Here is a 21,566-nt window from a genome sequence, read left to right on the forward strand (position 1 = left end):
CAATATCCCCATTGGACAATTTCTGCGGCTTCGGAGGTTATGTACCTCCCGATCGGAATTCTTGACTCAATCAAAAAGTATGACTGCTAGATTTATACAGAGAGGATACCCGGCACGGGTGGTCAGAAAGGCATTTAAACGTGCCCTCTATTCAAACAGGGACTGGCTCTTCCTTCCCTCAGTTAGTTATAATTGTATTCTTCCATTTTCCACTGTAGGAAAAACCATTGCAGATATGGTCCGCAGACATTGGAACGCACTTTCACTTTCTAATTTGTTTCGGGGTCCCCTCCGATTCACGTTCCGGAGAGGAAGGAACTTATGTGACAGACTGGTACATGCTAATTTTTTGAGGTATGACACAGGGTCTAGTTTGGAAGGGAGGCATGGCCCTTGTGGGCACTGTACCATGTGTAAACATACAGAGTTGGTGACTGTGTTTAAACATCCAAAAACTGGACATGTATTCCGTCTACGATCTCAGTCTGACTGTACAACTAGAGGTGTAATCTATTTAGTGCGGTGCCCGTGTCCATTCTTATATGTGGGAAAGACGAGTAGAATGGTTAAAACTAGGATGACGGAACACTGCTCTAACATAAGACATCTTAGAATGGATGAACCCCTTGTTACTCATTGGTCTCAGTCAAATCACTCCGTCTCGGATCTCTCTTTTACGGTGCTTGAGGTGGTCTCGCCCCCTTCTCGGGGAGGAGACTTCTCTGAGGTACTGGGGAGAAGAGAACAAAGATGGATTTATTTGTTGGACACCGTCAGCCCGGGAGGCCTCAACAAAGAGATTGAGTGGCATCTATTTTGCTGATATGTGCTCTGTGATTGGTGGAAGGATCTAGCGAGGGATCCCAGTTTCGCGCCAATTTTTGGTTTTAAATGCCTGTCAGATCGAGGGCGTTTGCGCTCCTTGACAGCTGAAAATGGTATGTACACTTGTCTTTTGAATGGCTTGAGTTTAGTAGTGTATGTTTGTATTCCACTCTATGTTTATTTTTGTTTACAGAAGGGTAGGCGAACCGGGCTCGTCCCGGTATCGCCGACAATAACGCGGGATCGGGCGGGAGGCAAGGCGGCAGGGAAGGGAGGAAAGGGGGGGGGGCGGGTGTAAGTAAGGAGGAGGACCGGGGAACCAATGGCGGCGCGGCAATTTGAACTGCCGTGCTGCCATTGGGCAACGAGCCAAAAGAAGGGAGCGAGGATAGTCGGGAGCGGCCATTGAGTATTTCGGCAGCGAAGCAAGAGGAGGTATTTTTGCTTGCCCCCCGTTGCTGCTCTGCCGAAATTCTTCTGTCGCCGTCCCGCGTCTCAATTGCTGGGACGATGCGGCGCTCTAAAACTCGGAGCGCGGCAAGGCCCGCCTCCATAGCGCGATCTCGCCCGCCGGCGAGGCCTAGGATGCCCCGGGTCCCGGCTCCGACGGCGGCCGCCGGCCCGTGCGCAGTGAGTACTAGTCCCCCTGTCGGCCCACCTCCTATTGTTCTGCCTCCGGCCCCGCCTATCGCTTGCCTCCTCCCGTACCTCTCCGACTCGGGGGAGAGCGGCCCCGAAGCGGACGTGGACCCGCCTGCCCCTCCACCCCCCCGCTTCCTCCCTCCTGGCCGCCCGGCTTCGCCCCCAGAGTCCGCCCTTACATTTTCTTTCTTGGGTCGCCCCCCCTGCGGCTTCCGGAGCCCCCCAGCGATGCCAGCACTGTCTGACCCTGCAGCCTTCACTGCTGGTTCCCCGGGCGCACGTGTCTCCCTCCCTCCTCGCTCGGCCAGCGTCGGCACACGCGGCCGCCGCCCGAGTACCCCCCACGCAGCCCGTGGTGGCCGCCCTCCTACCTCCCCACGGGCCCCTTCTCGGCGCCGACCGGTGTTTTCAGCCGGCGGTTCAGCCGATAGCATCCGGGGCCCACAGGTGCCTAAAGGCAGGGCCGGCAGGGCTCGCACCGCCCGTCCTGCCTCCCCATGCAGTGACCTTCGCACGCACAGACCACATGGCCCCTTGCGTCCTCCTAGCCCCGTACCCTTAGTTCCCAATGCCCCCCAGGAGGCAGCGGTAGTGGCGGCCTTTCTGGAGCGCATGGCCAAGGCTGGGTACGGTTTTTTCCCAGTGGCCGGTGCCCCGCCGAGTGCGGCTGCTGCCCTGCCGCGTGACTGCTTAAGCTTGGGGGCCTGGCAGCATGGCCCAGCCCCCCTCCCCTCGGGAGAGCTTGTATTTCCCCAAAGTGGGCAACCAGCCCCCTGCGGAGCATCACCCATGATAGGCAGCCGGAGGGCCCCCCCCCGAGTTGCGGAGGGCTTGCGTCGGGCACCTATTGCAGACGATGAAGCGCCCGGGGGCCGTCGTGTCAGGAGGCCTGGAGGGACCGTGATACCACCTGTGTCCATCTTGGCGGTGATCCTGGTGCCGGTGTTCGTGGACTGTTACCCCGGCCCCCCGTGACGGGATGTCGTCAGAACCGCGGTAGGGGGCAGGTAAGTCCATTGTCGACCCGGGTGCTTTGGGGGAAGAAAGTGAGGGCCAAGAGGTCTCGGGTGCGGTCCAGTTCCTCGTCTACCACCTCGGACTCTGGCACCAGTAGGAGTACTGAGCGCTTCGAGTTTTATTTGCCACCGAGGGCCAGCAATGTGACGTCGGCCCTCCCGCCTTAGCGTCATTGACAGAACTGTGGGAAGAGGTGCCCCGGCGGTTGGTTAAACGCATCCGTAAACGAAAATTTATCAATATTTTCCGGCTTTTGGAGGGTCGTCGGGGTGGCAAGAAGGGCTCTAAGAAGGCTAAGAAGCGTAATCGCAGGCTTGGCGTGGGGCCTCGCATTGCTAAGAACATTGTTAATTGGGTGCGTGGATTCTTACGGCTGGCTAGTGTAGTTAGCCATTTCGATGCTTCTCAGTATGGCTCCTTGTTGTCTCATGCGGATAGTATTTTAGGTGCCTTCCGGGACTACGATGGTTGGGCATGGCTCAACTACGATGAGAAGTTTCGTGATAAGATGGCGGGTAATCGGTTTATGTCCTGGGGGACTCAGGACATTCACTTGTGGCTTACACAAATGACCAATAAAGGGGTCGTGTCCACCAGGGGTGGCTCGGGGGCGGGAGGCGTGGGCAGTGGCCCCTCACGCGTCCCCTCACGCATGGATTCTGCCGGTGTAGCTGCGGTTCAGTCCTTTCGCCCTGGGTCCGGGGGCAAAGGTGAGTCCGGAGTCAAACTTGGGGGGGGCGGGTCCAACGTTTGCTGGAGATTCAACAAGCTTACGTGCCTGTTCCCCGAATGCAAATTTCGACACGCGTGCATCACGTGCGGAGGAGCCAATTCCGCCCTTCGATGCCCTCAGGCACAAAGTGCTGGGGCCGGTAAAGGAGCAAAATGATTTGTCCCTTTATTGCAAAGCCGATTCACCGATCCTTTTGGATGAGTTGGAGGCGACGTTACGGCTTTACCCGGATCGTCAGGCGGCTAACCTTTTAGCCGATGGTTTTCGTTATGGTTTTCTAATCCCTTATGTAGGTCCCGGTATTGGGGGAGGGCAAGGAATTCTCGCTCAGCCTCCCGGTTGGCGTCTGTCGTTCGAGAAAAGCTGGCGGATGAGCTTGCCTTGGGTAGAATAGTCGGCCCCTTTTTGCGTCGGCCTTTTGAGGTTATGCACCTGTCTCCGCTGGCGGTCATTCCAAAAAAGGTTCCGGGCAAATTTCGACTCATACTAAATCTGTCCTCCCCGGATGGTTCTTCCGTCAATGATTTCATTCCCTCGGAGGCTTGTGCCGTCACCTATGCTTCCTTCGATGATGCCGTAGCCTTGGTTCGTGCGGCGGGTTCGGGTGCACTTTTAGCCAAGGCGGACATTGAATCCGCTTTTCGATTGCTCCCCATTCGTCCATGCTGTTTTCCGCTCTTTGGTTTTTATTTTGAAGGTCACTATTTTTTAGATCGCTGCTTGCCCATGGGTTGTGCAGTCTCCTGTGCGTTGTTTGAAGCGTTTAGTACCTTTGTTCATTGGGCCACGAACCTGCATAACGCTTGTGAGGCCTCAGTGCATTATTTGGATGACTTTCTGTTTGTAGGGCCGGGAACGGACGATACGTGCCAACGACAATTAACGGGTTTCCTGTGCACAGCTGCGCGTCTGGGTGTCCCCATAGCCCCCGCTAAGACGGAAGGTCCGGTTACCAAATTAACCTTTCTTGGCATAGAGTTGGATTCCGTGAGCATGTCTTGTCGCCTGCCCGCGGATAAGCTTCTTCAGCTCCAGGGTTTGGTTGCGCTCGTCAAAGGAGCGGTGAAAGTCACGTTGAGACAGATGCAAGCCCTAATCGGTTCCCTTAATTTCGCGTGCAGGGTCATTCCGATTGGTTGGGCGTTTATTCGCCGCTTGTCGGCGCGGACGGCGGGGGTGGGGGCGGCCCATTATTATATTCGGGTCACCAAGGCGGTACGGGATGAGTTGGAAATATGGGCCGCGTTTCTGGTATCCTTCAACGGAGTTTGCATTATGCAGGAGCCGGAGGTATCTAATGTTGATCTTGAACTGTACTCTGATGCGGCGGGGGCGTCGGGTTTGGGCCTCTATTTTCAAGGCAGGTGGTGCGCCGAGAGTTGGCCGGATACTTGGGGTGGCGGCGGGCACGGTCCGGAATATTACGTTCCTGGAACTTTTCCCCATTTTGGTAGCATTGACTCTGTGGGGTGAGGACTTAGCCAATAGACGGGTGGTTTGGTGGTGCGATAATTTGGGTGTCGTGCAAGTGGTTAACAAGTTGGCGGCTAAGTGCCCCCAGGTATCATCGCTGGTTCGGGAATTAGTGATGTTGTGTCTCCGCTGGAATGTGACCGTCAAAGCGCGCCATATGCCTGGCGCTCAGAACTGTATTGCTGACGCTCTCTCTCGTTTTAAGTGGGATGTCTTCAGAGCTGCGGCTCCACACGCCTGCCCGACGGGGGAGAGGGTGCCCTTTGGCCTCTGGAAGCTCGGCACTCCCTGACGTGGGACCTGATCCAGCACTCTGTTGCGCCAGCTACCTGGAAATCATATCTCTCCGGCAGACGTTATGTGGCTGGTTTTCTGTACTCTTCTGGGTGGACGGGGGGGGGACGTGGGGGTGGACGATCTCGTGCGGTTTATACTGTGGGCGAAACGGTCGGGGTTTTCGGTCGCCTCGGTTCGGAGCCAGTTAGCAGGCTTTGCTTTTTTCCAGCAATTAGCCGGGTTTGGCAGCCCGTTTCGTAGTTTTTTGGTGCGGAAGTTATTGGCAGGCTGGCGCCGCGGTTTGGGTCGCCCGCCGGATCGGCGGCGGCCCATCCGGTTTCCCGATCTGCTTCAACTTTCTGCGGGCCTGCAGGGTATCTGTAGTTCGCCGTTCGAGTTGGCCTTATTCCGAGTGGCCTTCGCGTGGGCCTTCTTTGCTGCTTTTCGCATTGGAGAGCTTGTAGCGCGATCTGCTCGGCCCGGGGGTATGGGCGGCCTCTTAGTTGGGGATGTCTGTTTATATGAGCATAGTGTGACGCTGTGCCTTCGAACTTCTAAAACGGATCAGAAGGGCGCAGGGGCGTGGATATCTTTGCGGCGTGCCCCGCACGTCCTAGCGTGTCCGGTTCAGACGGCGCTGCGCTACACGGCTTTGCGGCCTCGCTGTGGCCAGCAATTCCTGGTGCATGCGGACGGGGCCCCGTTGACACGCTTTCAGTTTGCAACTGTGCTGCGGAAAGTCGTGGCGTCGTTGGGGTGGAATGTGGGACAGTATACTCCGCATTCCTTCCATATTGGGGCTGCCACGGTGGCGGCCGAATCCGGGTGGCCTGCGGATCGCATTCGGGCGTTGGGACGCTGGAAGTCTGCTGTGTATCGCCGCTATGTCCGGTAACGGGGTTCCTGGGCGGTCGCGGGGTTCCCAGGTTGGGGGTTCAAGGGGTAGGCGAGCTCGAGCGGTAATGTTTGTGTTTCTCTTTCAGATCTGCACGGACTCTATTCGCCTGGAGATTGTGCTTGGATTGTGGGCCACTCTTTTGTTCATCGGGCTCAACGTCGTGCTCGGAAGCGACCGTATGGGGAGAATCTGAACGTGGCTGCACCCGAGGGTGTTGTGCACTGGCTGGGAAAAGGAGGAATGCGCTGGGGCAGTCTCTGCGACTTCTTGCAAGGCCAGGTTGAGGCTTTTGGTGTACCCCGATTCATTGTGGTTCACCTGGGAGGGAATGACATTGGTCACCTCACGTGTCGTGAGTTCATTAAAATTATCCGTAAAGACTTAGCGTTTCTCCTGAATCGCTTACCCACTACGAAATTGGGGTGGTCGGACATCATCATTCGCCTTCGCCACCGGGAGGAGCCCATGTGGCGCCATGGCGTCAAAAAATTGAATCGCCAAATAGGCAAATGGTTAGTCCGGGAAGGGGGGTTTTGGATTCGGCATGACTGGTCCTGGGAGGTTTTAGACGGGTACTTCTTGGGGGATGGGGTTCACCTTTCCGACATTGGTATAGATCTCTTCAACAATGCCTTGGAAGAAGGTCTTCAGTTGCAGTTGCAAGTGTGGCCGCAGTGGGGGAACAAGGCCATTTAATTGCCTTGTTGGTGGCGGAAACCCGAGCCTTATTTGGTTGTTTATTATGTTGAATTGGGAAGGGCACATTGGAAAGGGGGAGTAATGCTCGTGCAGCTTGGGGTTGCTGCACGGGAAGGCCTAAAGAGCAAAGGGTGGACCGATGCTCAGGCCGCTAGCCTACCCTCGCTGACGACGCGGCGGGGTAGGTGAAGGTGGGGGAATTCCAAGTTGCTTACCATTGGGCCGCGATGGTAAGTGAAGAATTGATATGCGGCGGAGGAGGCGGAGGTGGGGGAGTTATTTTGGAACATTGTTAAGTTGGCTCGGGTTAGGTTTAATAAACTGCGGCCTTATTTTGTATCCAATCAGTTGTAGAGTCTAATTTGTAATGGTTATGGGGGGGGCAATGTTGTGTGAGTGCCTGAACGACTGGTCCCGAGTACCTGCGTTAGGGTAGGCGAACCGGGCTCGTCCCGGTATCGCCGACAATAACGCGGGATCGGGCGGGAGGCAAGGCGGCAGGGAAGGGAGGAAAGGGGGGGGGGGGGGGGGGGGGTGTAAGTAAGGAGGAGGACCGGGGAACCAATGGCGGCGCGGCAATTTGAACTGCCGCGCTGCCATTGGGCAACGAGCCAAAAGAAGGGAGCGAGGATAGTCGGGAGCGGCCATTGAGGATTTCGGCAGCGAAGCAAGAGGAGGTATTTTTGCTTCCCTCCCTCCCGCCCTAATGTCGTTCGGTGCTATGGGGTGTTTTGTTACTGGACTGTCGCAGTAAGCGGAAACCCGAGCCTTATTTGGTTGTTTATTATGTTGAATTGGGAAGGGCACGTTGGAAAGGGGGAGTAATGCTCGTGCAGCTTGGGGTTGCTGCACGGGAAGGCCTAAAGAGCAAAGGGTGGACCGATGCTCAGGCCGCTAGCCTACCCTCGCTGACGACGCGGCGGGGTAGGTGAAGGTGGGGGAATTCCAAGTTGCTTACCATTGGGCCGCGATGGTAAGTGAAGAATTGATATGCGGCGGAGGAGGCGGAGGTGGGGGAGTTATTTTGGAACATTGTTAAGTTGGCTCGGGTTAGGTTTAATAAACTGCGGCCTTATTTTGTATCCAATCAGTTGTAGAGTCTAATTTGTAATGGTTATGGGGGGGGCAATGTTGTGTGAGTGCCTGAACGACTGGTCCCGAGTACCTGCGTTATGTTTAAAATTCCTGTGGTCCCTCCCGATGCAGCCGCCGCGAAACACGGGACCGTGTCGGGGGACTGTGTACTAATGACTGCTGTTTGAGTTGTGGAGTTGCCATTTTCACTTCTATGAGTTATCATCTATAATAAAATCAAAATCTGTGGAATTGAAGATTTGTTCTTGCACCATTCTTGTTGGTTACTTGCTGATGTGCAAGGTTTTGCTTCGATACTGTTGTGGCTAGATTTCAATTACCCCAATATTGACTGAGTAAGTGAAACATCAGGACATGCTAGAGAGATAAAGTTCCTGGATGGAATAATGACAGTTTTATGAAGCAATAGGTTCAGGAACCAACAAGAAAGGGATCAATTTTAGATCTAATTCTCAGTGGAGAGCAGGATTTGGTGAGATAGGTAATGATGGTGGGGCTGCTTGGCAATAGTGCAGTTAGTGTAGCTGGGTTTAAAAAAGGTTTGGATAAGTTCTTGGAGGAGAAGTCCATTAATGGCTATTAATCAATTATACTTAGGGATAAGCCACTGCTATTAATTGCATCAGTAGCATGGATTCTTCATAGTGTTTGGGTAATTGCCAGGTTCTTGTGGCCTGGTTTTTGGCCTCTGTTGGAAACAGGATGCTGGGCTTGATGGACCCTTGGTCTGTCCCAGCATGGCAATTTCTTATGTTCTTATAATATGATCAAATCTGAATTAACAACTGGAAGGGGGACAGCAAGTAAATCCATGGCTCTAGCGCTAAACTTTCTAAAGGAAAACTTTGAGAAAATGAGAAAAATAGTTAGAAAAAATGAAAGGTGCATCTAGAAAGGTAAAACCTGTGCAACATGCATGGACATTGTTATAAAATACCAACCTAGAAGCACAATCTAGATGTATTCTACGCATTAAAAAAGGTGGAAGAAAGGCAAAATGATTACCGGCATGGTTAAAAGGTGAGGTGAAAGAAGCTATTTTAGCCAAAAGATCTTCATTCAAAAATTGGAAGAAGAATCTATCAGAAGAAAATTAGATAAAGCATAAGTATTGGCAAGTTAAATGTAAGACATTGATAAGACAGGCTAAGAGAATTTGAAAAGAAGTTGGCCATAGAGGCAAAAACTCACAATAACATTTTTTTTAATATATCTGAAGCAGAAAGCCTGCGAGGAAGTTGCTTGGACCATTGGATGATCAAGGGGTTAAAGGGGTAGTTAGAGAAGATAAGCCTATTGCAGAATGATTAAACAATTTCTTTGCTTCGGTGTTTACTGAAGGTGGTGTTGGAGAGACAGGAAACAGAGAGTAGGATTAAATGGACAATTCTCTCAGTGGAAGGGAGTGGACAGTGGAGTGCCTTAGGGATCTGTATTGGGACCTTTACTTTTCAATATATTTATAAATGATCTGGAAAGAAATATGACGAGTGAGATAATCAAATTTGCAGATGACACAAAATTGTTCAGAGTAGTTAAATCACAGGCAGATTGTGATAAATTGCAGGAAGACCTTGTGAGACTGGAAAATTGGGCATCCAAATGGCAGATGAAATTTAATGTGGATAAGTGCAAGGTGATGCATATAGGGAAAAATAACCCATGCTATAATTACACAATGTTGGGTTCCATATTAGGTGCTACAACCCAAGAAAGAGATCTAGGCGTCAAGGTGGATAACACATTGAAATCGTCGGTTCAGTGTGCTGCGGCAGTCAAAAAAGCAAACAGAATGTTGGGAATTATTAGAAAGGGAATGGTGAATAAAAACGGAAAACGTAATAATGCCTCTGTATCGCTCCATGGTGAGACCGCACCTTGAATACTGTGTACAAATCTGGTCGACGCATCTCAAAAAAGATATAATTGCGATGGAGAAGGTACAGAGAAGGGCTACCAAAATGATAAGGGGAATGGAACAGCTCCCCTATGAGGAAAGACTAAAGAGGTTAGGACTTTTCAGCTTGGAGAAGAGAAGGCTGAGGGGGGATATGGTAGAGATGTTTAAAATCATGAGAGGTCTAGAACGGGTAGATGTGGATCGGTTATTTACTCTTTTGGATAGTAGAAAGACTAGGGGGCACTCCATGAAGTTAGCATGGGACACATTTAAAACTAATAGGAGAAAGTTCTTTTTTACTCAACGCACAATTAAACTCTGGAATTTGTTGCCAGAGGATGTGGTTAGTGCAGTTAGTATAGCTGTGTTTAAAAAAGGATTGGATAAGTTCTTGGAGGAGAAGTCCATTACCTGCTATTAAGTTCACTTAGAGAATAGCCACTGCCATTAGCAATGGTAACATGGAATAGACTTAGTTTTTGGGTACTTGCCAGGTTTTTATTGCCTGGATTGGCCACTGTTGGAAACAGGATGCTGGGCTTGATGGACCCTTGGTCTGACCCAGTATGGCATATACTATGTTCTTATGGTTGTTTTGGTAAGGGAGGTTTATTATATTGTAATGGTAATTCTGTTTATTCATGGCTTCCTGAGAGCCAAGCCCACACCCAACATGCATTACAAAAAGTCTAATTCCGGAGTGCCAAGAGTCTTTTTAGCAGTTTTCTGGTTAGCACCTCAGCAGTGCATGTAAGTATAATATGCATGTTGTGATATTTTTCCTCAGAAGACTGTACTTTTGAATGTTCTTTGTCATATAAAATGTGTTATACATTCATAATTTAATTGTATGTGCCTGTAAATGGTATGGGACTGTGTGAGGGGGTGACGGCATGTGTGCAAAGCTGTAAGGTTTGCCTACGGTACCCAATACCCTTCCTTATTCAATGGTTGGGGGGAGGGGGTGTATATCAGTTTTTAAAAATATAGATTTCAAGAGGGAGCAGAGCTTTATTTGACAGACCTGAGGCACAGACTGAATGAATCCGGGGGGGGGGGGGGGGGGGGGGGGGGGAACAGCAAAATAATTGTTCACACAGGGCAACAAAAAAGCTAGCACTAACCTTAGTGCCATTATGGAAAAAAATGAGAATTCGGAGCTTATAGCTTACCAGGGTAGTGGGTTTTTTTTTAATAAAACATATCTTCAATTATTGCAACAATTCGATAACATATCATTGTCTTCATTCCCATTATTCATTGAACATAAGACCAGATTGTGATTGCTTTACCCCTACATTTTCCTTGTGGTGTTTTGTGATTTATGGGACCGGTGTACATAGGGATCATAAAAATAAAAGTTATGGATCGGCTTACTTTTTGCTTGTTGATGGGTGTGTGTATATCATACGGTTGATCAGGTGGGGCGTTGTGTCCCATCACTGTATTTTACGTTTGTTTATGGGGTTTTTTTTCTATAAGTTCTAAGATGATTCAATAAACAGACTCTTTAAAAAAAAATTAACTGGCAGTATAACAGAGGCATTAAATGCAATTCTAAAGTGCATCAGTTAGCCTGTTTATCTATTTCCCCAATACTATGATATAATCCCGTTAGCTCCAGAGAGTTTCGGGGAGTAACAGTTTACGGGGGGGGGGGGGGGGGGAAGGGTCAGAATCCCGCAAACAAAAAATAACTGCAAGAAAAATGCTTTATGATAAATCAGCAAGACAGCTGAGGCCGCTCCTACGTCAAAAGTCCGAGACGATAAAGAGAGACCGACAGGCCCGAGCTAGCCCCGGGGTAGAGAACAAGGGAAGAAAAGCCGCCGCGCCCAACCCCGCCTCGTGTCGTTCCTTTAACCCCACGCCTGGATCCGTCTCGGCAGCGACTCAGCGGTCCCAGGCAGCCGGAGACTGGAGCAGCAAGAGACAGCCCGCCGGACAAGCCTAAAACTCAGAAATGGACCGGAGTGGGCGGGACGCCGGAAAGGGAAGCTAAACCATACAGCCGAGGGGGGAGTCACCAGCGGGCCCGAGTAGCCCTCCGCCGTGGTCACTTTACATTTATTTTTGTTGTGATAGCATTTCTTAGCTTTATTTCTGTTTTATCGTTAGCAGAAAGGAATGATGGGAGCAGGAGGTTGTTGCCCGCTTCCTGTCTTCCTCCCCCTCCTGCAGAGGAGGAGAGATTCAAATAACTTTATGGGTATGACAAATGTACGTATACTTACATTCCAGTTTTTAGGTAAATACGTGCAGCCTAAGGATTATACAGAATGACAAAAAATTACAAACTGGCTACAAGTCAAGTAAACGTACAGGTTAGGGAGAAGTTGAGCCCGTAGCACCCAAGTCTAGGCAAAACACTTCCTGGGTCTCACACCTCGCAAGCAGAGGACAATGCCTGTCCCCAGCTCTTCTAGCAGAAGAGGAAAGCCTCAGCTTTTTGTCTGCTGCAACCAGGTTTTTCCTTTCTCCCTGCTAGCTGTCCAGTCGCAGAGTGGTGAACGTAATAACTTATGTTCTTATGTTCTTACAGTTTAAGGCAGGCACGAAAATAATTTTACTCCTGTTATAGTAAACAAATTATATCCTAATGCATGGGGATTTAAAAATGTGCACCCGGCCCATGTTGATTGCAGATTTTAACTCGGGTGGCAAATGGGCGTCTCAAGATAGGATTTATGTACACAAAAATGTTTTTAGCACAAAACTATATACATAAATCATATTTATATACAGGTAAATCCACCCCACTCTATCATCTACAGGGGTGGGAATAGACCTTTCTGCTGCCCCAGAATTGTATTTTTCCACAGGGGAATAGCACAAAAGCTATGCATGCAGCCCAAAGGGAGTCACAACCTGAAGGCACAAAACACATGCCATACCAAGTGTTGTTCCAAAACAAAAACAGAATTTATTCCAGAAGCCCCCCCCAAAAAAAATCAAAATCTAGTTAGAGCAGAATAAAACTGGGAGGGGGGGGGGGAACCCTTTAAGATGACAAACACTGGGGCAGTTCAAGGCAATCTGGTGCCTGAGGTGAGGAAGGAGATGGCGCCCCCACCCCTGTGGGCAAGGCACAGATCACATCATCAAGAGGGGCAACAGGGCAGTCTCTTTGTAGTCTGGCCATTTTGGTGATTTTAAATACTGTAGAAGTGAGAAAGCAGAGATCAGGGTTTTCAGAAGAGTGTCAGATATTGTCAGTGATAACTTTTCTTGGAAGCTGGCAACCCTGACACACTCCCAGGAACCCTAAAATATGTCTCCCCCCTTTTTCTCACAGCATTTTTCCCTGGAGAAATGGGAGAAGGATGAATGGTGGGGGTCTTTGTGTAACACAGTCCGGGGCAGGTGCAAGGGCATTAAGCACCTTAGGCAAATTTTATAGCCTTGTGACCGACCCCCCCCCCCCCTCACCACACACAGTTAAAAATTCTACATTTATAATAACCAATTTTAAATGAAAAAGGACATTAAAGATATTATCTTCTGAGGTTAAAATATCACAACCCAGCAAAAAAGCAAAATTCCCATTTGGAATGCATATGGTATTAGGCCTACTGTAATGCATGTTGGGTGTGGGGGGTTTGCTCTCAAAAAGCCCAGAAAAATACAAATTACAATTGGCCTCTCATACTCAAAAAGCACTAATCTCCAGCACTCAAGTGCAGCATTCCCTAACTAAGCAATGCTGCAAATATTACACCAGGCTTTAAACATCTCCTATTAGGTGAACATAACAAGCCAGCCTGCTATATAGATCCTTACACAGAGCTTACAAACTAGCATACTCCTGTGGGAATTCCCATAAAAATTTAAAATTCTGCATATTTTATATTGTACAAACTACCAATATAAATCACAGTTTTTAAGTAGGTTTTACATTTTAAATTAAGAAAAGTTATTACTGAAATGTGTCAGGGACACCAGTCCAGTCACTAATAATATCTAGGTGAACCTTTTTTCAGCTAGAGAGAGAATAGGTTAGATAGTGGGAGGTTCCATTCAAATATAGCTCCTCCCTTTGAGGAGTCTGGAATGGCCAATTCCTTAAGAGTCTATTTAGGAGCTTTCCCAAGGGAGCTCAGGAGGCAGTCCCTTAATGTTTTCAGTGAGTGAGGAGCTAAAGAGACTTTTTAATCTTTTGTTGTTTTTTTACAGGCCCAGTCAGTAAAGGCAGGCTAATCCAACTTGTTGGTCCTGACCAGAGTCGAGAGGTTTTCCTCTTCTAGTGCACAACCTGTCTGGTTGAGTTCCCTCTGGGTCTATTTTAAGGGATTTTGAGATTTTTCTTAGGAGCCTCACTGGACACCTGGACTTTTCCTGCCCACTGGGATTGGGGAACCCGGTGTGTAGAAGTACCAGGGGTAGGGAATATATACCCTGAAATGGTGGTGACCTGTTTTAATTCTGTTCCATTTTTGGGGAAAAGAACATTTTTTTAGAAGATCCAGGAGAAGTTTGGCTGCTCCTTCCTTCCTGTTCTGAAGCAAGAGAACATCTTGTTTCCAAAGGGGAATCCTTTTCACCAAGGATCCTGTGTGAGAGAGAACTAAAAAGACTGTACCAAATTCAAGGAGATCTAACTGTGAGTAAAGGGACACAACGACTATTAGAAACAGCCATCGTGTGCTTCAAACCCTGGGGAGAGAAAACAGATTTATTCTCTGTGCCATAGACTTTTATCAAACTATCGGTATTGGAAGGGGTTTTTGCCCAGCCTAAAAGACCCTGCCCATCTGGGAGCTCCACTTAATTAATCCGATAGAGTGAGAGTTTTCCCTCTCCCGATCTAAGTGAATCCTGCACAGATAGAGGAAAGAGGCTGAGGAGAGTATTCTGTGATGTTGCAGTTTAAGTTTTGTGCCATTCATCATTCAGCATTAACAGTAAAGATTTTTATTTTGGGCACTAGCCAAATGACTACAGAGCATTTGCGCACTCACTGCACCCACATCAAGGGTTACCATCCTCCCCAGGGGAAACTACATACATCAGAGTATGTGTAAAGAAATCACCCCTGTCACATCGGGACCTGAAAGGATTCCTTTCTTCCTCCAGTCCAATGAATCCACACCATGGGAAGTAAAGGAGACACAAGAGCTAGTCCGGGTTCCTTCTCCGAAGAGAACAAATATGTTTTTCTACCCATCCATACTGTACACTAAGGAAGGGTTACACAAAGATGCAGAATTTCCCTAGAACTACCCTGTAAGAGTGTCCCTCCCTCCCTCTCTCTCCCTACTACCCTGGCCAGACCCATTTCACCTTGCCTTCCAGGTCCCAACTCCTCCACTATCTCTTCCCTTCCCTACTAGGCTCAATCCCTTCCTCTCCATCTTCACTCCTCAGCCCTCCACTCCCAGAGTTTGACTCTCACACACCAGCCTCTCACACCTGCTCCCTCTCTTTCTCGCACACACTCTTTCACATAGGCTTACTCTCTCACAAACATGCACCCTCCCTCCCTCATACACACACACCAGCAACCAATCTCTCTTCACAGTCCCATACACATCCATGGCATGCACCCACCCACCCACAAACACACACCCTTGCACGAGTTCCCTTTCTCTCTTACACACACTCTTGCATACTGGCTCCCTCTCTCTCTCTCACACACACACCCTTGCACACAGGCTCCCTCTCTCACAAACATGCACCCTCCCTCCCTCCCTCATACTCACACACCAGCTTTCAATCTTTTACTCATACACACTCCCTCACAATCTTCCCTCACATTCACACACACCCATAGCATACACCCTCACACAGGCTCCTTCTTTCTCTCTTGCAAAAACCCACATGCACCCTCAGCTGGCTCCCTCTCTTATACACACACACACACACACACACACACACACACACACACAGACTTCTTCTCTCACACATACACTTGCACACTGGGTCTCTCATCCCGCTGAGCGTGTCACATCTTCACTGCCACTACTGGGCCTGCCAGATCTTCGCTGTGGGCTGGATGGGCTCCGCTTGTAGCTGCCAGGCCTGCCAGATCTTTGCCATGAACAAGATGGGCCCTGCTCATGGTTTCCAGGCCTACCAGATCTTTACCATGAGTGGGATGGGCTCCACTCATGGCCTGCTGCCATGCTCTCCAAATTCTGCACCAAAAATTAGAATTCTGTGCAAATTCTGTACTTCACAGTAGCACAATTCCCCAGGAATACTAGCAGAATACCTCACCTCAGTCACACCTGCAGAACATAGACAGACCCTCACAAATACAGAATAAAGAAACTATAAAGTATAAATAGAAACGTAGATAAAAAACTAACTGGAAACCACAAAAAACCAGACTGTATTCAGTGCAACAATGGAAAAACAGAAATACCATCCCTCAAAACAAAATCAAGGACTATAAATCAATCATAATAGTAAAAACATAACAATAAAAAGAATACATATTTCAAATCAGCTGATGAATAGAATAACAGCCAATATTTAAAAATTAATATAAAAATTATATAATTTTCCCCAAATCAATAAAATATTTCAAAATGGCAGAAATATTAAATAACACCCAATAATTAAAACTAATAAGGATAAAAAATTCCCCACTTTTCATATCTGGGAACTTTTGATTTGTAGTCACCCTGAGAATGCCATGGATTAGGGTATGGGCAGGGAGGGGGAACTTTCTTCTTTCAAATACATAGATATGCATACATATATACATACACACACATTCTTTTTCTCACACACATAGATGCTCTTTCATGCTTGTTCACACACATGCTCTCACGCACAGATGTGCTCACATGCTCTTTCATATACAGATTCTCTCGCACATGCCTTCACACACATGCTAACAAATATTCTCACACACACAGCTGTTCTCATACATGCTCTCTCACACACAGCCACTCTCATATGTGCTCTTTCATTAACACAAATATGCTCTCACACACACAACATATGCTCTTATATGTATATATCACTGTCTCCCACACATATACACATTCTCTGTCACATATGTTGTATCTTCCTTTTTTTTTTTTTGCTGTGGGTGGTTAAGCTAAGCAGGCAGTAGAGGCCTTTCTTTCTCCTGCCGTGCCTCTATCTTCTTCAGCTGCTAGTGCAGCTGCGCAGCCTCCCTCTCTTCTTTGCTGCTGGCGCCTAGCACAGCCTTCCTTCCCTTCTTTTCTGTCGGCAGCCCAGCAGCTTCCATTCTTCTTCACCACCACCAGCGGGTTGGGCTTTGCTGGCTGCCAGCACGACCTCCCTCCTGTGCCGCTGATGGGTTGGGCTTCACTAGCAGCCCACACAGCCTCCTTTTCTTTGCCACCATTGGGTTGGGCTCTGCTGATGGCCAGCGCAGTCTCTATCCCTCTTCACTGCCACAGGCAGCCTGTGTGGCCTCCTCTTCTTCGCCGCCACTGGCAGCAGATTGGGCTCTGCTGGTGGCCCACGCAGGTTGGGCTCTGCCAGTAGCCAGCCCAGCCTACCTCTCTTTTTTGCCACCAGCGGGTTGGGCTCCACCGGCGGCCCATGGGGCCTCTTCAGTTTTTCTTCCAGCCCAAGGGCACATCAACTATTTGCTTCTTTTAGCATGTTGTTAGATTAGTCTGGTGGCAAGGTGAGGTGGCCAGAGGATCGTTTTGGGTGACATTTTGCCATTCTAGAATTTTTCCGCCTGAAGCACCTTGCCTCATTATAGAGCTGCCCCTGGCCCAACAGGTTTTCATTTCCAGTCACCAAGAACTCCACAAATGTTATTTAGTTCTCTTCACTTCAAAGCTGACCACTTTTCAAAGTGTTTTTACAATTCAAGGCAGCTTACTTCTGTCAGACTCCAAAATGCGGCAGTGGAAACTCCTCTACCCCTACAAAAGCTTTGGCCCAAGCTGAGGTCTTTCCAAGGAAGACAAAAAAATATCCCAATTAATTGAGGGACTCTCTCCTTGAAAAACCTCCTGGGCCTCTTCCATTCCAACGCTGAGATCTTTTTAACCCAGTACCCCTCTGGGCACCCACCAAAGCTGCAGTCCTCAAGCTCAGTCTGCTGCCTTCTGAGAATCTGTGTCCACCACTTCTACAAACTGCTTCTCTCAGTGCTTTTGGAAGCACTTTAAGTATCTTTATTCCCAAACCCATCCCCTTTAGGGGGAAAAAACTCCCTTTTCCTCAACACCCTAATCACACCTCCCAAAACCTTTCACTAACTGGAAGGTTCTCCTTTACATGCTGTGTGCACTCAAAGAATGTTTTCTGTGCATAAATCCCAGCACCCGAATGCCTGCTTCCGCCCATAGACTGACACTAGTGGCCAGAAACCTTACTCCACCTCTGACCAGAAGTAACATTTCCAGTGCTAAGAAAACCTGAGTTGAGCCAGTGCACCTTTCTGCATTGTGGGATGGGGATAATAGCTAATGCCTTCGTTAGCATGGGATTTCCATGCAAGGGCACTAAGCAATATGCACAAAACTTCTTGCTGCATTGGGAGTAGTCTATGCACAAAATATATGCACACAAATGCAGATAAAAGACTTTCAGGCCAATACAGTAAAGTGCGGCCACGGTTACCCTGCTTCTAACCCGCGTTAGCCCAACCTGCTATTCACTATCCCCTTTAACCCATCCTTACCGCCTCTTTAACTCAACGGGTAACCCTTTCCGCCCTTGGCATGATTATGAGATGTAAACGATCGGATTAGCTATTCCCTCCCATACAGTAACGCGCGCCCCGATTATCGCTTTTTAAACCTGCACTTTTCCTGCGCGTTTAACCTGCTAACTTACCGCCTACCCTTACCCCTGCATTAGAGGCAGGGGTAAGGGTAGGCGGCAAACTTTCCCCCAGCCCCCGCTCACCTGCCCTGGCCGCATCCATGGGTGCCGGTCTCCGGGGCAGCCCCAGGCCTCTCAAATTGACGGGCCAATCCCCCCGGGCTCTCCGGAGCTGCAACCCAGCTCTGCCCCAGTCTTGCAAAAGAAAAGTTTCCTTTCTTCTTGCAAATGCGTTTCTTAACGGCAGGAACAATTGCAACTTCTGTTCCTTGCGTGAAGCCGGGTTAAAACAAAAGGGAATAAAGTGTGATAAAAGTAAACTTACTGGCGGGAGCCGGTGGGCGCGCATTCGTCGAGGCGGGAGCCGGCGGGCACACATTCTTCGAGGCGGAAGCCGGCGGGCACACATTCACCAAGGCGGAGGGAGCCGGTGGCAAAAGTGGTCTCCAACAGCCCCCGCCGACGGTGAATGAATGCACGCCTGTGCAATTGGGGGGCTCAAGGCGTGATGTCACGACGTTTGGCGTCACGGCGTGTGACGTCGGCGTTCGCTAATGCGCTGCCTTGAGCGCCCAAATTGCATTCATTCACCTTCGCCGGCGGGGGCTGCTGGAAGCTGCTGCCCTGCCGGCAAAGGTGAATGAATGCAATTTGGGCACTCAAGGCAGCGCATTAGCGAACGCCGACGTCACACGCCGTGACGCCAAACGTGACGTCACGCCTTGAGCGCCCGCTCCCGCCGGCGAAGGTAAATGAATGCAATTTGGGCGCTGCAGCGCATTAGCGAATGCCGTCACACGCGGTGACGCCAAACGTCGTAATATCACGCCTTGAGCGCCCCAATTGCACAGGCAGGCATTCATTCACCGCCGACGGGGGCTGTTGGAGGCTGCTTTCGCCGCCGGCTCCCTCCACCTCGACGAATGCGTGCTCGCCAGCTCCCGCCTCGACGAATGCGCGCCCGTCGGCTCCCGCCAGTAAGTTTATTTTATCACACTTTATTCCCTTTTGTTTTAACTTTCACCCTGTGCCTTGCTTCGGGAGGGAGGGAGAGAGGACCATCCACTTCCTGGTACCTGTCATTTCAAATGTCATTTGAAATGACAGGTACCAGCGCACCCAGGATACTGTATAGGTGCTGTATAGCGCTCTATACAGTAAAATGGATTGCGCGGGCCGGACGCTTCTTGGACGTGGCTTGCATTTGCAAGCTATTTAAATACAGTATCGAGCGGTAGGTGAGCAGGACTGTGCGTGTGGCAAACGCGGGTGCGCCCGGCACTAACGCATCTCTTCCTACCGCTCCTTACTGTATCGGCCCGTTTGCGCTCTGTTGAGTGCACTGTGTTGCATCAGACCCTGAACCTGCAACTCTTCAGGTGCAATTAAGACTATTCTCTGCTTCCCTCCCCTGCTCTACCTGCAAAAGCAGGGAGAAGTTTTGTTTTTTTTTTTGGTTTCCCTTTACTTGAGTTTAAGATTCAGAGCTCTCTGAAGAGAAGGCGGCTCAATTTCTCAAAAAAGGAGCCTCCCCTCCCTATAGTAAGGGAAGGGGAAGAAAGGATAACGCAGGAGGAGAGCGAGTGTTAGTAACTTTTCCTCGTAGTTTTTCTTCAGTTCCTTCCTTTTACTTTTGGCCCTAGGTATCTTAATCCTGATTGATTCTGGCCCCACCCCTACCCTTCCATCTCCTGTTTGAGATTTTTCCCTTTTGCTTTATTTCTCCTGTTTCAGTTACCAGTCCTCCCTTCTTAAGTATGGCAGAGCCGGCTGCAATCCAGGGAGGTGCCCTGTGTGCTCCCCCCAGCTACATCCCAGCTTGCTGCCCCTTCTTCAACTCCCCCTGCCCTGGAACTCATGGAGGCCAGCGAGCGTATCATCCCGAAAGCTGGGACTCTGGCCACAGCCAGCCACACTGTGGCCATCTGGGAGGTGAGTGGCTAGCACCACTTGATCCCTAATGCCTGTACTCCTCACGAAAGAAAGAGTTAAATATTGTATCTTACCTCAGTCCAGGATATACACGGGTCCTTTAATAATTAATAAGTTCAGGCTATGAAATTATGGGCTAGGATCGAGTTATTCCTGGGTTGTTTTTTTTTTTTTCTATTCACCGCACTGTTAATGGACGTAAAGTCTAACATTAGACCATCATAATAGGCATCATAGTAAGGTATGATTATACCATTTGATACTCAGCCTTATATTTAATCATCGGTCCAAACACCAAAATTTTTTTTAGTCTTTTTTATACGTGGTCAGAACGAGTTATATAACTTTTTGAAATAAACTTATCTGTGTATCGTGATTACGAAACTTCTTCTTATCCTGTGAATCTTAAATCCAACTCGCCAGCTCAGATGCCCGAAATGTTATTAGCGATATGTTCAATCATCATATCGCTAAACGTGCCCGACATCGCACAATGTTTCGGACTAGTGTTCAGTCCGGCGAGTTGGATTTAAGATTCACAGGATAAGAAGAAGTTTCGTAATCACGATACACAGATAAGTTTATTTCAAAAAGTTATATAACTCGTTCTGACCACGTATAAAAAAGACTAAAAAAAATTTTTGGTGTTTACAGTTTTCATTTTAATTATAATTTTAAATTATTTATTAATTTCCTTTTAACCATTAACCGCACTTACCGCACCGTCCCGCTCTGTGAACTAGACAGTTACAGACTTGAATTAGCGAGCATACTAAAAGAATATGGTTTTTTGGCGGGGTTCCTTTCCTAAATAACATCGCGAGAATAATATTTAAATGCCCCAGTTGTTTACACTCGCGCAATTCTCTCTAATGTGCGTTGCAGTTAAATCTTCACATTTTTTAGTCAGCGTTTTCACAATTAATGTGAAATTAATAAATTTATTAATTTTAATGTGTTTTTTCACAATGTTTCTTAGTTCCATACGTTATGTTTTTGAACTGTTTTACTGTATTAGTATTTGATGACAATTTGTTTCAATGTAAACCGATGTGATATTTTGAATTGAATGTCAGTATAAATAAATAAATTTACTTCCATTGTTCCCTGCCATTCTAAAACATTTTTCTAACATGTAAATGCTCTAGCAGCAGCCGTCGGGGAAGAGCATGCAAACATTGAATTGTTCCTGTCAGCTCCCACTCTATATAGTAGCCCCGTCAAACTCATATATAGTTGGGTTTTTTTTAGCATTGTCACAGCCATTTTGTATAGATATCTTTTAATTTTGACACAGCCACCTTTAATCTTCA

The sequence above is a fragment of the Rhinatrema bivittatum genome, chromosome 2 (assembly GCF_901001135.1).
Source record: "Rhinatrema bivittatum chromosome 2, aRhiBiv1.1, whole genome shotgun sequence".
NCBI lineage: Eukaryota > Metazoa > Chordata > Amphibia > Gymnophiona > Rhinatrematidae > Rhinatrema > Rhinatrema bivittatum.